Below are 15,531 nucleotides of genomic sequence, written 5' to 3' on the forward strand. Positions count from 1 at the left end.
TTTTCAATGTGATTACTCCCACTATTTGTGTAGACACAACTTAGTTTCTTTTTTTTTCACACATGCCTTGTTTTATTGTGCTTCACTTTACTATGTTTTGCAGATGTTGTATTTTTTTTTTTTTTTCAAATTGAAGGCAAGGCACTCCACCAGAAAAGCACTGCAGCTTGCTTTATTGCACCACATGTTTTATCGCAGTGGTGTGGAACCTCCAATAAGGTCTGTCGGTACCTGAGTTGACTGGTCTGTGGAAAGCAATTGGATGTTTAGCTGAGGGTAAGTCCTGCAACTTTGGAGAGCACCTTGTCTTCAGTGCAATTCAGCAACTCTCCAGTTTTAGGCAATGATCATCTGTGCTCTTGTTTCCCGTTAGCTGAGACGGGAGGACAAATTCCATTTTCACAAGCTTGTCTTACTCTGAGCTTCATTTTCTTTTTTTCAGGGTCATGAATAACGGCATGCCTAGTGAGACTGTTTCATTGCAAAAGTATTGCCACAACCAGTGAGTTTACATAGAAACGGAGGCCATTCCTTATGAAAAGAGAGAATATGGCTCTGAAGGTTTAACTCAGTTGTGTAGGTTCTACCACAGCCTTCTCTTGGACATCGACACACATCACTTTCTGTGTTATGCATTTTCATATGTTGCTTCAGATAATTTTTGTGTTTAAATGTTTTCTGGCATATTTCACATATCATTTTTTTTCTTTATGGGTTTCTAGCACATGTGTCAGAAGCTCTGTTTATGATTTTGCCTCAGAGGAGTATTCTTTTTGACATTTGTAGCCCTCATGTACCTTCCCATGTCGCTTCAGCCTGCTGGGTGCACTTGAACAGTGTTTCATTGCTATGCTGGCATTGATGTGTTTTCAGCTGCTGATAGTCTTCTTACAACCTTCAAAACTGCATACATATTGATTTTGTTGATTTTCATATTTGTGTTCAAAATGTTTCTTCAAGTTTGACTTTGTGTTGAATTTTTGGTCACAGCCACTAAGCTACCTACACAAACAAAAGGTTTTTCTCCATTGTGAAGCAGGGCATGGTGGCTCAGGTCCTGACAAAGGCTTTGCCACACCCTTCGTGGTCACAAACAAAGGGTCTCTCCCCCGTGTGCTTGCACAGGTGCACATCTAACTTCCAGGCCTTATTCTAATAGGAATTCTGGAAGGAGCAGATGAACCTTCTAGGACGCCTGGGGAGCAGCAGGACAGGGCTCTCACTGGCCCTGACCAAAGCCTCAATGATGGTCACAGATGATACCAGCGCAGCGACTAATGCCAGGGGCTCCAAGGAACCCACAACTTAGTTTCTTCTCATGGCTAACCTGTAGATCTAGACTTTTAATTGCAATCTCTGAGATTTAAAGTAACTAAAAAGGATGGTCTGAAATAAAAACTTTTGTAATTAAAGAGCAGTTTATAGTGGGTCATCATGCCCTAGGCTAGTATCTTCCCTAAAAAAGATCAACTCTGATTTTTACTGAGCCTATTGTCTTTTTGAATCTAAAATAACATACCTTTGGAATGTCAGGGTAACTTGTAACTTCCCTTTTTTTCCAGACTCCTCAGGGGACAGCCAATGCACCAGGGTGAAACCACAAATTCCCTCCTTATTCTCATTGTGTTAATTGTTGACTGTTAACTATCCTGTAAAAGAAGCATATGTCTGTCATTTTACTTTTTATCTAATCCCAGAGTTTTCCCACTTTGCTTTCTCCCACCTCCCTAATCTATCACCACTGGATTTCAGTAAGCCACACATGTCTCCTCATTTGATGATAATTTGTAAAACTAGGTGAAAAACTGCCATTCTTCAGAGCATTGTCTCAATATGATGACATTCTGTTTCATGGCAATTGTCGACAGTTTGGCTCAAGTAAACTCATAATGTTTCTAACATTAACATGACCAAACAACTCAAAATGGGCTCAGTTTTGATATTTAAAAAGTCTCCAAAATAGGAATTATAAACATAGTCACAACTAAAGGAAAGCATATTTTAAAAGTAAAAGGATGTGGAATAGCAATATTTCATCAGATAAAAGAATTTGAAAGAATTTGCAAACTTGGGGATAGATGAATAGAAATTAACCAATCTAAAAAACATCAAGAAACAAACAATGAAAAGAAATGAACAGACCCTCTGGGAAATGTGAGACACTATCAGGTGCACCATCACATACATAATAAGAGCACCAGAAAAAGAGGAGAGACAAAGAGGAACCAAAAAACTATTTCAAGGAATAATAGTAGAAAATGTCTCAAATGTATTTTAAACAATATTTTTCATATTATGGAAGCTCAATGAGTTCCACATAGGATAAATACTTCTTGTTTATCATTTTTATGTCGGTCTTCTTTTTATTATCTTTGTATCTGTCTTCAGTTCCACAAATGGACACGTCATAGTAAATATCAGGGTTACATTGGAATCAGCCTTTTAGCTTCCTCAATAGAAATAGTGGTCATCCTTATATTTTCTGCAACACTGAGTATATGTATGCACATACAGGAACTCTATAATGAATTATCAAGGATCCTGAAGATAGCAGAAAGCACTGATTAAGCCAAGGTTTTATCAATTATAAATTTTACCATAAATCTTTTTTTATCCTCATCTGAGAATACATTTCCATTGATTTGAGAGAGAGAGGGAAATATCAATGTGTGTGTGTGTGTGTGTGTGTGTGTGTGTGTGTGTGTGTGTGAGAGAGAGAGAGAGAGAGAGAGAGAGAGAGAGAGAAACATTCATGTGAGACAGAAACATCAATATATGCCCTGACCAGGAAGTGAACCTGCAACTTAGGTATGTGCCTTGACCAGTACTGGAACCTGCAACCTTTTCAGAGGGACATAAATAAAATAAATAGAATATTGGGGACTGAAACATGAATTTTAGGGGAATATAGACAGGCTTAGGTAATTTTTAGAATTGGGGTCCATGGAAAAAAACAGGGCTATAGCCTGGGAGAAGGTACATTTCCATAACACAAGGAAGCCAGGTGCAGTTACATTTCCAAAAGACAAGGGAGCAGCAATTGTGCCTTAAATAAATAGGGCCTTATTTTTTTATCATATAACTAAAGTCTGGATAAAACTAGTGCCAGTCTTAGTTCAGCTATTCCACATTGTCATCAAGGACCCATGGTCTTTTTATCCTTCTACACTTTTATCCTTGTGTGTAGACTGGATTATTGTTCTCAGCCTTTCACTCTCCTCTGCAGTATAACCTTGCAGTGTGCTAGAATGGGTTGATGTTGGACTTGGACTTGCAACATGCATTAGCCAATTGAATGTATATGGAAGGAACTGTGTGTGCTAGTTCTAAGCCAAGATCTTAAGAGATATCATACTCTCATGCACTACTATGATCCATCATAAGAAGAACTATCTTAGGAAGCAATTGACACAGAAGAATGAGAAATAGATAGAATAGACTTGAATGAAACTCACAGCTTGGAGCCAAGTCCAGCAGAGCCAGAGATTACTTTCACATTTTTGAGCAAGAAAATAAATTTTCTTGTTGTAATGCACTGAGATTTCAAGGTTTGTTAGAAAGAAAAATTGACTAATATACTTTGCATGTTGACTTTCCATCCTTATGCCTATAGCCTTATGTTCTCAAAGTGGTTACGAGCTCCAAAAATCAGCAATTGTCTTCAAAGGCAGAACGCTGGGGATGGGAGGAGAGCAACCAAAGTGGAGAAAAACCTCCCTGTGAGTCTTTCTTATCAAGGAATAAAGATATTTCCCAGAAAAAAACTATTCTATTATAACAAAAACTGCTTTATGTAGTAAGGTTTTAGGACTTATCTATGATATAATGTAAAACTTAGCTACATTTTTCTTTGTAAATATGCAACTTTTTGGCCTAGAAAGCATTTACCAGTCAGCAGCTTATTATTTTTCCCAGATATTAAAAACCAATCAATATTAATAGTGCTGGGGAAGAGCTGACCTCTCAATAGCTAAGTGCATGTTCAAGGTAAAATATGATGTTTTCACCCTTGTCGTAGAAAAAGCATGTGTCAGCTCCATGAAGAGCAGGGTGTTATTTTGATAAGCTTATGCTCCCCCACTTTTTAACAAGTGTTCTTTATAATTCCCCATGACAACTTTTACAAACTGACTAATGTGAATAATACTACCAAATTATTTCCTTAATGATGAAATTGTAGTATTTTGAAGAGTAGGCTGTTTGCAAAGAAACAGAATTCTGCAGATGAGTTTTAAGTTCCTGATTTCAAAGTTGTGATTATTGTTTCTGGCAGTAGTGGGCAAATGGAAATTTGTCATAAGAGATGCTCTGCTAATTGATGTGTTTACATAAGTTCTAGTTTTAGTTATAGTTTTCATATTCTGCATTAAAGGAACATAGATATGACTCTTATTGCCTAATGTATCACATATTTTACATTTTGAGAGGATAAACTGATATACTAATGTTAAAAAATAAGTCTTGAGAAGTGATGCACATTTAAAAAACTTTTTATTTAAATTTATTGGGGTGACATTGGTTAGTGAAATTATATAGGTTTCAGGTGTACGATTCTATAATATTTCATCTGTATATGTGTTTACCCCAAGTCAAAACTTCTTCCATCACCATTTACCCTCCTTCCCTCCCCCCTCCCCACCCCCGTACTATCTTCTACCAACCCCATCACCTTTTCCTCTGGTAATCACCATACTGTTCTGTTTCTATGAGGTTTTTCTTTCCTTAATCCCCTTTTTACCCAGCCCCCAAACCTGCTCCCCTCTGACAACAGTCAGCTTGCTCTATATCTATGATATTGTCTCTATTTTGCATGTTGGTTAATTTTGTTCATTAGATTTCACATATGAGTGAAATCATATGGTACTTATCTTTCTTTGTCTGGCTTGTTTCATTTAGCATAGTGCTCTCCAGGTTCATCCATGCTGTCCCAAAGGGTAAGATTTCCTTCATTTTATGGCCAAGTAGTATTCCATGGTGTAAATGCACCACTGATTTTATAAAAATATATTTTATTGATTTTTTACAGAGAGGAAGGGAGAGGGATAGAGAATTTTGAACATCGATGAGAGAGAAACATTAATCAGCTGCCTCTTGCACACCCCCTATTGGGGATGTGCCCACAACCCAGGTACATGCCCTTGACTGGAATCGAACCTGGGACCCTTCAGTCGGCAGGCCGACTCTATCCACTGAGCCAAACCGGTTAGGGCACCACTGATTTTTTTTTTTTAACCACTCATCTGTTGATGGATACTTGTGCTGGTTCCAAATCTTGGCTATTGTAAATAACTGCAGTGAGCATAGTGGTGCATATATTCTTTCAAATTAGTGTTTTGAGTTTCTTTGGATATATTTCAAAAAGTGGAATCTCTGGGTCATAAGGCAGTTTTGATTTTAATTTTTTTCTTTTCTTTTTAAATTTATTTTTATTGCTTTCAGAGAGGAAGGGAGAGGGAGAGATAGAAACATCAATGATGAGAGAAAATAATTGATTGGTTGCCTCCTGCAAATCCCACACTGGGGATCAAGCCCACAACCTGGGTATGTGTTCTGACCCACAATCTAACCATGCCTTCCTTGTTAATAGGTGGACACTCAACCACTAAGTCATACTGGCCAAGCTGTTTTTAATTGTTTAATGTAACTGCATACTGCTTTCCACAGTGACTGCACTAGTCTGCATTCCCACCAAGAGTGTGGGAGGATTCCCTTTTCTCTCCACATCCTCATCAGCACTTGTTTGTTGATTTACTAATGACTAGAGGCCCGGTGCATGAATTCATGCACCAGTGGGGTCCCTTGGCCTGGCTTGTGGGATTGGGTGGAAACCGGCTCTCTGACATCCCCCAAGGGGTCTCGGATTGAGAGAGGGTGCAGGCCAGGTTGAGAGAACCCACTGGTGCACAATCAGGGCTGGGGAGGGACATGGGAGATTGTCCAGTTGGGGAGGGACCACAAGAGGGCTCCAGGACACGTCCAGCCCCTCTTGCTCAGTCCTGATCAGCTAGACCCCAGCAGCAAGCTAACTTTCCGGTCAGAGCGTCTGCTCCCTGATGGTCAGTGCATGTCATAGCATGTGGTTGAGTGGCCTTAGAATATCATTAGCATATTATACTTTGATTGGTTGAACGGACGACCAGAAACTTAGCATATTAGACTTTTATTATATAGGATAGCCATTTTGACAGGTATGAGGTAATAACTCATTATGGTTTTAATTTGCATTTCTCCGAGATTAGTGACTTTGAACATCTTTTAATATATCTATTGACCATCTGTATGTCCTTTTTGGAGAAGTGTCCATTTAGGTCTTTTGCACATTTTTTAATTGTATTGTTTGATTTTTTTGGTGCTGAGTTTTATAAGTTCTTTATAAACTTTGGTATTAATCCTTTATCAGATATATCATTGGTGAATATGTCCTCTCATTCAGTGAGTTTTCTTTTTAATTTTGTGGATGATTTCCTTTGCTGTGCAAAAATGTTTTAGTTTTATGTGGTCTAATTTGTTTATTTATTTTCTTTCGTATCCCTGAGATGATATATCAGAAAAAAATATCACTACAAGAAAATTACAAGATTTTACTGCCTATATTTTCTTCTATAATTTTTATGATTTTGCATCTGACATTTAAGTTTTTATTTCATTTCAAGGTTATTCTTGTGTATGGTGTAAGAAGGTGGTCTAGTTTCATTTTTTTTTCATGTATCTTCCCAATTATCTCAACACCATTTATTGAATAACCAACTTTACCCCATTGTATGTTTTTGACTCCTTTGTTGACCATTAATTGCCTATAAATGTGTGGGTTTATTTCGGGGCTCTATATTCTGGTCCATTGACCTATATGTCTGTTTTTATGACAGTAACATAAACATTTGGCTGTTTTGATTACTATGGTCTTATAGTATAGTTTGATATCATGTAATGTGATTACTCCAATTTTGTTTTTCTTTCTCAAAATCACTGTGGCTATTCAGGGACTATTGTAGTTTCATATAAATAGCTGGGATAGTTGTTCTAGTTCTATGAAATACACTACTCATAGGAATTGTGTTGATTCTATAGATTGCTTTGAGTAATATGGACATTTTGATGAAGTTAATGCTTCCTATCCATGAGCACAATATATGCTCCCACTTATTTGTATCTTCTTCAGTTTCTTTCTTCAGTGTCTTATAATTTTCTAAGTACAGGTCTTTTACATCCCTCGTTAAATTTATTTATACATATTTTATTTCTTTGATGCAATTGTAAATAGTGTTGTTTTCTTAGTTTCACTTTCTGACAGTTCATTATTGTTGTATAAAAGTGCGACTGATTTCTGGATATTTATTGTGTATCCTGCTACTTTTCTGAATTTATTTATCAGTTATAGTAATTTTTTCTGGGGTTTGTTATATACAATTTGATGTCATCTGCAAATAATGACAGTATTACTTCCTCCTTTTCAATATTGATGCCTTTTACTTCTTGTTCTTGTCTGATATTGTGGCTAAGATTTTAAGCACTATGTTGAATAATAATAGTGAAAGCAAACTTCCCTGTCTTATGTCTGATCTTAAGGAAAAAATTATTTTTTAAAAATACCTGACAAAATCCATTTAAATTCCAACTCCATATGAAGTTCAGTGGGTTCTGGTGAGGAGAAATATGAGAAAAATACCTGTGCTATACTTAGAATTTTCCCCTTTTCTTAAAGTGACCACTAGTTTCAAATACATTCGTCTTACTAGCTTTCTCCACCTCTAGGATAACCCTTTTCCAGAAGTCTTCAGGAACTTATTGCAATAGACCCCAGCTAATGATCACACTTTCCACAGTGTTTAGGGCCCACACTACAATGGGCATGGGGATGGGAAGGTACACTTTAAAACACGACAAAAACATTCCAGGGCTGGCATATAACACTCTTGTCTCTGAGAATTTTACAACCTAAAGGAGCTCTTCGTGATGCCCTTCTTAGAAACCAGGCTCTGTTTACCTGCTTCTTTACCAACAACTCACACAGAGCTGCTATCCAAAGGGACAAATATCTACTCAGACCCTCCTCACAGCAGGAACTTGGGAAACTTGTCCTGTTTTTGTTGTTCTTGCTTTTGATTTCCTAATCCAGAAGCTTTTATGATAAGTAAAAAAAAATGTTCCAAAAGCAATACAAAAAAAAGTTTCTTTTGAGATAAAGTGACCAAGAAAATAAACATTGATATTGTGATAACACTGCCTTGGACTCTGAAGTGGGCATAAGATCTGAAATTTTAGTGGTTCTCTTATGTCACTTTGTTCAGACAGTAACTGGTGGGAAGATAACAAACATTCATATGGTGTATCATTAATGAAGTTTTGTGATAAAATAATTGCTCATTAATTATTAATGGGGACAATAAATGTATTTTCAAATCTCAACTACCTTCTCCTTAGGAGGACATATTTTTTCCTAAGGAGATTTCAATTTTATTTCAGAGTAGTTAGGGCAATCAAAGGTAGGTCCTTTGCTAGTATTTTTTCCCCCGTGCATATTATCACCTGTGAAAATGAGCACAAAATATAGAACACTGAAATGGAGCAACATAAGTGACACAGCAATTTTTGTACAACATAGCAATATTTTTCACTTCTGATTTTAAAAAGCCTTTCCCTGGCATTCTCCCAAGGCACTGTAAACACTTCAGGAAAGAAAAGAAGGGAAAAAGGCAAATGCAGTTGTTTTGCTTTGAACTCAGTGGCTTGAGAGGAATGTCTCAGCAAGTCATAACTGTAACACATATTTTCATATTCTGAGTTACAAGATCAGCATCAAATCGCAACTCACAAATAAGAGCTCCATTACTCTTTGGCACCTACTATGTGCCAGGGATGTTTCCAGATGCTTTACATACCCATCTCATTGACCTTATTCACAGAGGAGGTGGCTATTTTGCAAATGAAGAAAAGGAAGTGGCCCTCACGAGTTTGGCTCAGTAGATACAGTGTTGGCCTGCGGACTGAAAGGTCCTGGGTTTGATTTCAGTCAAGGGCACATGCTCAGTTTGTGGGCTCAATCCTCAGTGAAGAGGCAGCCAATTAATGATTCTCTCTCATCATTGATATTTCTATCTATCTTTCCCTCTCCCTCTCTGAAATCAATAAATATATTCTAAAAAAAAAAAATACTCTGATTGGTCAGTAGCTCTCTATTAATAGAAGAAGAAAGAAAGAAAGAAAGAAAGAAAGAAAGAAAGAAAGAAAGAAAGAAAGAAAGAAAGAAAGAAAGAAAGAAAGAAAGAGAGAAAGAAAGAAAGAAAGAAAGAAAAGGAAGTATAGAGAGGTTACCTAACATTTTCAAGGACATACAACTTTTGTTTTGCTTTTACATTCTAATAAAAATGCTTGCCTATATTTACTTCTTTTTTGTTTCATAGCTGATGAATTGTGTCAGAATTTTCAAGTGGCTCTCCATGGTCACATTTCAAGCAAATTATAAAGCAAGCCAATTAAAACATATCTATGCTTGCATCTGCTGCTGTGATAGGGTCTGTGTGGACATCAACTGGGAGATGGTTAGAAATGCAGGAGGTTCCAGCCAAGATGGCAGTAAAGATAATGCAGTACTCAAATCCTCACACAATCACATCAAAATTACAACTAAATAGTGCAACAACCATCATTCACAACTATGATGTCTAGCTAAACAGAAGTCCTATAACAAAGACTATAAAGAAGAAGCCACATCAAAACTGGTAGGAGTGGCATGCCCCATCACAGGGTTCCAGTGCTGGGAAGAGAAGCTCTCACAACTTCTGGCTGTAAAAACCAGTGGTGATTGTGGCTGAGTGGCATGGTAAAGGTTGCTTTCACTGGTTTGGCTCAGTGGATAGAGCATTGAACCTGGCTCAGGCTGCTCGCCGGCTGCCTGTTGCTTTGCACACTGCTACATCCCTCAGGGGATGTTGGGCCGCTTGGGCCCAATCCCCTCAGGCCTGGTCTTCGGGGATTGGGTGAAACTGACAGTCTGACATCCCCCGAGGGTTTCCAGATTGCGAGAGGGCGCAGGCCAGGCTGAGGGCCCCCACCAGTGAACTAATCCATTCACTGGGCCTCTAGTAGTTAATAATATCATAATAACTATGTATGGGGTCAGATGGCTATTAGATTTATCAGGGTGATCATTTACTAAGTGATATAATGTCTAATCACTGGGTTTTATATCTAAAACTAAGATAATATTGCATGTCAACTGTAAAAAATAAAAATTATTTAAAGTAAAAACAATAAAGAAATGGAGAGTTTCAGGTCTTACCCATAACTGGTGAATCAAGATCTGCATTTTAATAGCCTTCTCCTCATTGTGTGATTCCCATCTACACCAACTTTGGATAGTCACAATTCCATTACTCCAACCCCCTCAAATAGACAGCTTGGCAAGTTAAACATGTCAGGTTTCTAAAGCAGTGGAAGACTTTTCCCAGCTTTACAGAAGCTACCTGAGACTGTTAAAAAAAACCTTCCCTTTCCCTCCTCCACTTGTGCCTCACAATCCTGCCTGGCCCCATCCCAGCACCCACCCAGACATCACTGTCCATCCTGTATATAGAATCTTCAGTTCTTTTCAATTTTCTTTTCAATTAAACTTAACCACATGAAACAGCAGTAACCTTGTTGCTGGCTCACTTGTGAAGCAGTTGGCCTGTTTCTTTCTGGAGTGCCTCCCAAACAGCTCTTCAGTTCTATGAGTCTGTCACTGCCCAATGGGGTGAGCTGAGCCCCTGAGCCTCCCACTCCCTTGTGCTGCATACCTGGAGTTTTGCCTAATGGAGCATTGACTGGCCATGCCCCCAGCATTAGACCATTACTATCAAGAAACATGTCCTGTGTGATGTAATGCTGAAAGGGCATTTTCACGGGCACTAAGCAACAAGGAGTGCAGACATGTGGGCCTTCTGCACTGCTTAGAACTTGTAATAACACTTTGAGGCTTGGGAGGATTTTTAAAACATAAAACAGCAAATTTTTGTATTATCTATTTAGTACTATGCAACTCACTTCTGTTATAATAATCTGGCATCTATGTATTGTCATCCTAAATTTATAGATGGGGAAAGTGAGACAGGGATTTGGTATGAGTCTGAAGTCCAGTCTGAGATTTATTTTTACAGAATATTAAGGAATATTGAGACTTCTTATGTTAGACATCACATCATGATTGATAACTCAGAAACAAATATTTTTCCTTTGGGACCATTTCCATTTATTCAGGCAATGGCTTACTATCCTCATTCATGCAGGTGATGAGTTATTAAACAAAGCATAATATACATCTTCATTATCCTAGGCAACAAATGTCACTAATAAGCATAACTTCACATTGTATTTTCTTAGTGAATCTAATGGTAAAAAAACCTTTTCTTAGTGGACAACTGTGGCCAAAAATATATATGATTCATAGTTTCTTCCCAAGATTGCTTAAAATGATAGTGGTCAGATTATAAATCTGCTTAGATATGATATCTTGATTTTATTTATATCATTGAAGTTATCTTTCAATTTATGGAAGTATCTTCATGTTTAATTATCTCTTTGACTCAGTGTAAGAAATATCATAGAAACTTAGAGGTCATTAATTTCAACCTCCTCACTAAAACTTTTATCTAAATATTTTTAAAAATAATTTATAAGTTGCCCCAGTTATTTGTAGATTGCTTTTAATAAAATTATTAAACTTTGCTTTAATGAGCAATTTCTGCAGAAATTGTTTTTCAATTATAATTGCAAGCATAAAAGTGATTATAGTAGATTGTTATTCTTCTACCTTTAAATGAAAAGCCATTTTAGCTACTTAAAAATCTAGTCCTGAATAGATAGTAGACTCTGAAAGAATAAAAGCTGTATTTTCAGTGTGCATATAGTATCTAGCAAGTACTATTTATTTACCTATTCATTCAGGAAAGACTCATTGGATGTCAGGCACTATGATAGGTTCTACAGATACTATGCAAATGAAATGCATATTACTTATTGTCTCTCCTACTAAACGGTGAGGTCAGAGTTGTTTTTTTTAAAGTACTATTTTTTTTTGTGCCCGCAACCCAGGTACATGCCCTTGACCGGAACCGAACCCGGGACCCTTTAGTCCGCAGACCGACGCTCTATCCACCGAGCCAAACCGGTTTCGGCCAGAGTTGTTTTTTTTTTATTTTTGCTCATTGCTGCCCTGGCATCTAGAATGGTGCTTGGTACATAATCACTGTTCAATATATGTCTGTTGAATGGGTTGAATAAAGGAAATGAATAATGTCATCAGTTTAGTAGAGGAGGCAAGAAGAAACAAAATATATGAGATTATTTTCAAATTATGACAATTGCTCTGAAGAAATAATACCCTAATTTTTGACAGGGAATAATGGAGGGAAATGTTCTTTTTTATTTTTAACATCTGTCATAACCACTTTTGGTAAAGTCTTGCCTAATTATGACCATTAAAATAATAATGTAACATAATTTGTATGGTAGAGAACATTTCTTTTTTATAATTAGCTTATTGGAGTAGTTTAAGGGTAGTCCTTTTAAAAATTATCAACTATATTTGATTAGTGCCTGCCAGCACCTTGCATTGTCCAAGATTATGAAATCAGAGCAATGAACAATACAAACACAGTGAGGCTCCTTTCTCCTTCCTGCTCTGGGCATCCCAACTATGGAATCCTGGGATGATTCCCAAGGTCACTGACTGCAGATGTGTGAATCAGGAGCAGCAGTTCTCAACCTGTGGGTTGCGAACAATAAAAATACATCCTGCATATTATGCATATATTTACATTATGATTCATAACAGTAGAAAAATTACAGTTATGAAGTAGCAATAAAAATAATTTTATGGTTGGGGGCCACCACACCATAAGGAACTATATTAAAGGGTCGCGGCATTAGGAAGGTTGAGAACCATTGCAGGGTCAGGATTCAGGGCAGATACATCATAAAAATTATTTAAGACACATTTAAGGTCCAAGTTACCCTTCAACCTAATAATAATAGCTATCCCAACACTCATATATGGCTTAGAGATCCAGTCCAGGACAGTTTTTACACTTCGTTTAAAATTTCTGAGTTTTAATTCCCTAATTAGTAAAACAAGGCTATCAAACTAATTCTTGGATACCTGAGTAGCTCGTAGGTGTTTGCTTGCCTGAGTATCATTTGATTTTTTAAAAATGGAATTTGCTAAAATTCCAATTGAGAGAATAGTAAAATGTATAGTGCGTTTTGAATCTGTTCGCTTTCTAAAATGGGGATATTATTTTTTTAATGATTTCCGCACTTCTATTCCTTACCCTAGATTTATATTATTTCACATTAAAAAAACACACAAAAAATCCACACTTGGGTGCAAGTTTTCAATTACTTTTCTCTAATATGACTGCACAATTTAGAATAGAAAAAATTGGGGGCATTCATTTTCTTTTGTAATGGGGTGGTGGTGGATATAGTCAATGAATGTGTCTTTTTACTTGTCTTATTTGTCAGTTTTTGTTGTTGTTTTTTTTATTGTTTTTAACCAGTGGAAAGCAGAAATCGGGAGCAAATTTTTTCTGTTTGGCTATTCTCCCATTATAAAATCCCTTGTGTATAGCAGGTCTTTTAAGAAAACAGTAGGCAGACACTTAAAATTAGATGATAATTGCCTTCAGTTTAGTGACTCACTCCTCAGGAAGTGCTCTTTGCTGTTTACATTTTAATTTTTGATTTTTCCAGCTGGCCTAAATGCTTAGAGGTAAGCATAAGAAACCTGGCAGTCTGTAGCATACACTGTGTGAAGCCATCTGTGTGTATGGTATAAAAGGCAGCTCTTTGGGTGCCACTTTCATCACTGTGGAAAGGCAGCATAGCATTTATTCCTCCCCAGTCATCTCCTCTCATTGCATTCCCCATCAGTTCCCCCATTCAGTGGATGACCCAATTAATGTCAGGGACAGTGGGTTTGACAGCTTGCCAACACAGGTGTGCTGAAACTGCTCTTCTGTTTTTATTTTCCCTTTTATATAAGGAAAGAGAAAGAGTATATTTTCCATCACAGAGCAAAGGATCTGACAGAATATCTAATGTATTTTTTTGAAAATAAAGCTTGGGAAAAATAATAAAAGAGTATTTTATTTTGTAAGACAAATATTTATTCAGTTTATTATAATATCTAAAATGATAACTGCTCACTAATTAATTTAATGATAAACGTGACTAAATATATACTATTTTTCAGCAAATATATGTATACCAAGCATCAAAGATGAGTAAATTATCAAAGGTTCATTGACCAGTGATGAAGAAAGAACTATAAATAGCACATAAAAAACATGAATATAAATGTATAACATAAACCAGAACATCCTATGTAATGAAAGGCTAATATGTAAATTGTCCCGTCAATCAGGAGTTCGACCTGGAGTTCAACCAGGGGGCAGGGCCAGAGGCCAACCGCCCAAGGCCCTTTCCCTGGCCAGCACTGGCAGATCGGCCCCCATTGGGGCAGGCTGCCCGGACCTCACCTGTGCACAAATTCATGCACCAGGCCTCTAGTAATTACTCTAGCAAAATATGTGTGGTATGCTGTAGAGGCATGCTGGAGGAAGCCATGTGTTCTGCTGGGGTCATGAGGAAAAGTTCATGGTGATGATGATATTTAGCTTGGCTGCGGAGGAGGAAAAGTGTTCAGGAAGAGGGATCTGACATCAATGATATAAAAGCAGTTTGGGTGACACTCAGAGACCCAAAATGGCAGAATATGCTAGCCAGGGATTATTTTATTGAATCTAGGGCCAGTAAGGAGAAGAAAATATGACTATGAAGTACTATGAGCTACTGGTAATTATTCTATGCCATGCTAAGCAATTGGATCTTATAATGCAGGCAGTGGAGAACCACCAAAGGTTTCTGAAACACTATCTATATAGAATTCTAATCTAATAGGGAAGTGAATGTAAAGGAATAAGTTGCAGTAATGGAGATCTTGGAACATAGAGATCCTTGATGACATACATTAATAGTAAACCATTAAAAATTTTTTTTTTAATTAAATCTTTATTGTTCAGATTATTACATTTGTTCCTCTTTTTTCCCCCCATAATTCCCCTCCTCCCAGTTCCCACCCCACCCCTGCCCTCACTCCCCACCCACTGTCCTCATCCATAGGTGCACGATTTTTGTCCAGTATCTTCCCGCATCTCCCACACCCCTTCCCCCCACAAGAATAGTCAGTCCATTCCCTTTCTATGTCCCTGATTCTATTATAATCACCAGTACATTCTGTTCATCAGATTATTTATTCACTTGATTCTTAGATTCACTTGTTGATAGATGCGTATTTGTTGTTCATAATTTGTATCTTTACCTTTTTCTTCCTCTTCCTCTTCTTATAGGATACCTTTCAGCATTTCATATAATCCTGGTTTGGTGGTGATGAACTCCTTTAGCTTTTCCTTATCTGTGAAGCTCTTTATCTGACCTTCACTTCTGAATGATAGCTTTGCTGGATAAAGTAATCTTGGTTGTAGGTTCTTGGCA

General features: G+C 37.2%; 1 pseudogene; it reads right to left on the bottom strand.

Moving 5' to 3' along the window:
- Positions 1–266: 266 nt before the first annotated feature.
- The window catches only part of LOC102766897, a 27,087-nt pseudogene continuing 11,822 nt past the window's right edge, over positions 267–15,531 (bottom strand).

This window comes from Myotis davidii, unplaced genomic scaffold, assembly GCF_000327345.1.
Source record: "Myotis davidii unplaced genomic scaffold, ASM32734v1 scaffold416, whole genome shotgun sequence".
Taxonomy (NCBI): Eukaryota; Metazoa; Chordata; class Mammalia; order Chiroptera; family Vespertilionidae; genus Myotis; species Myotis davidii.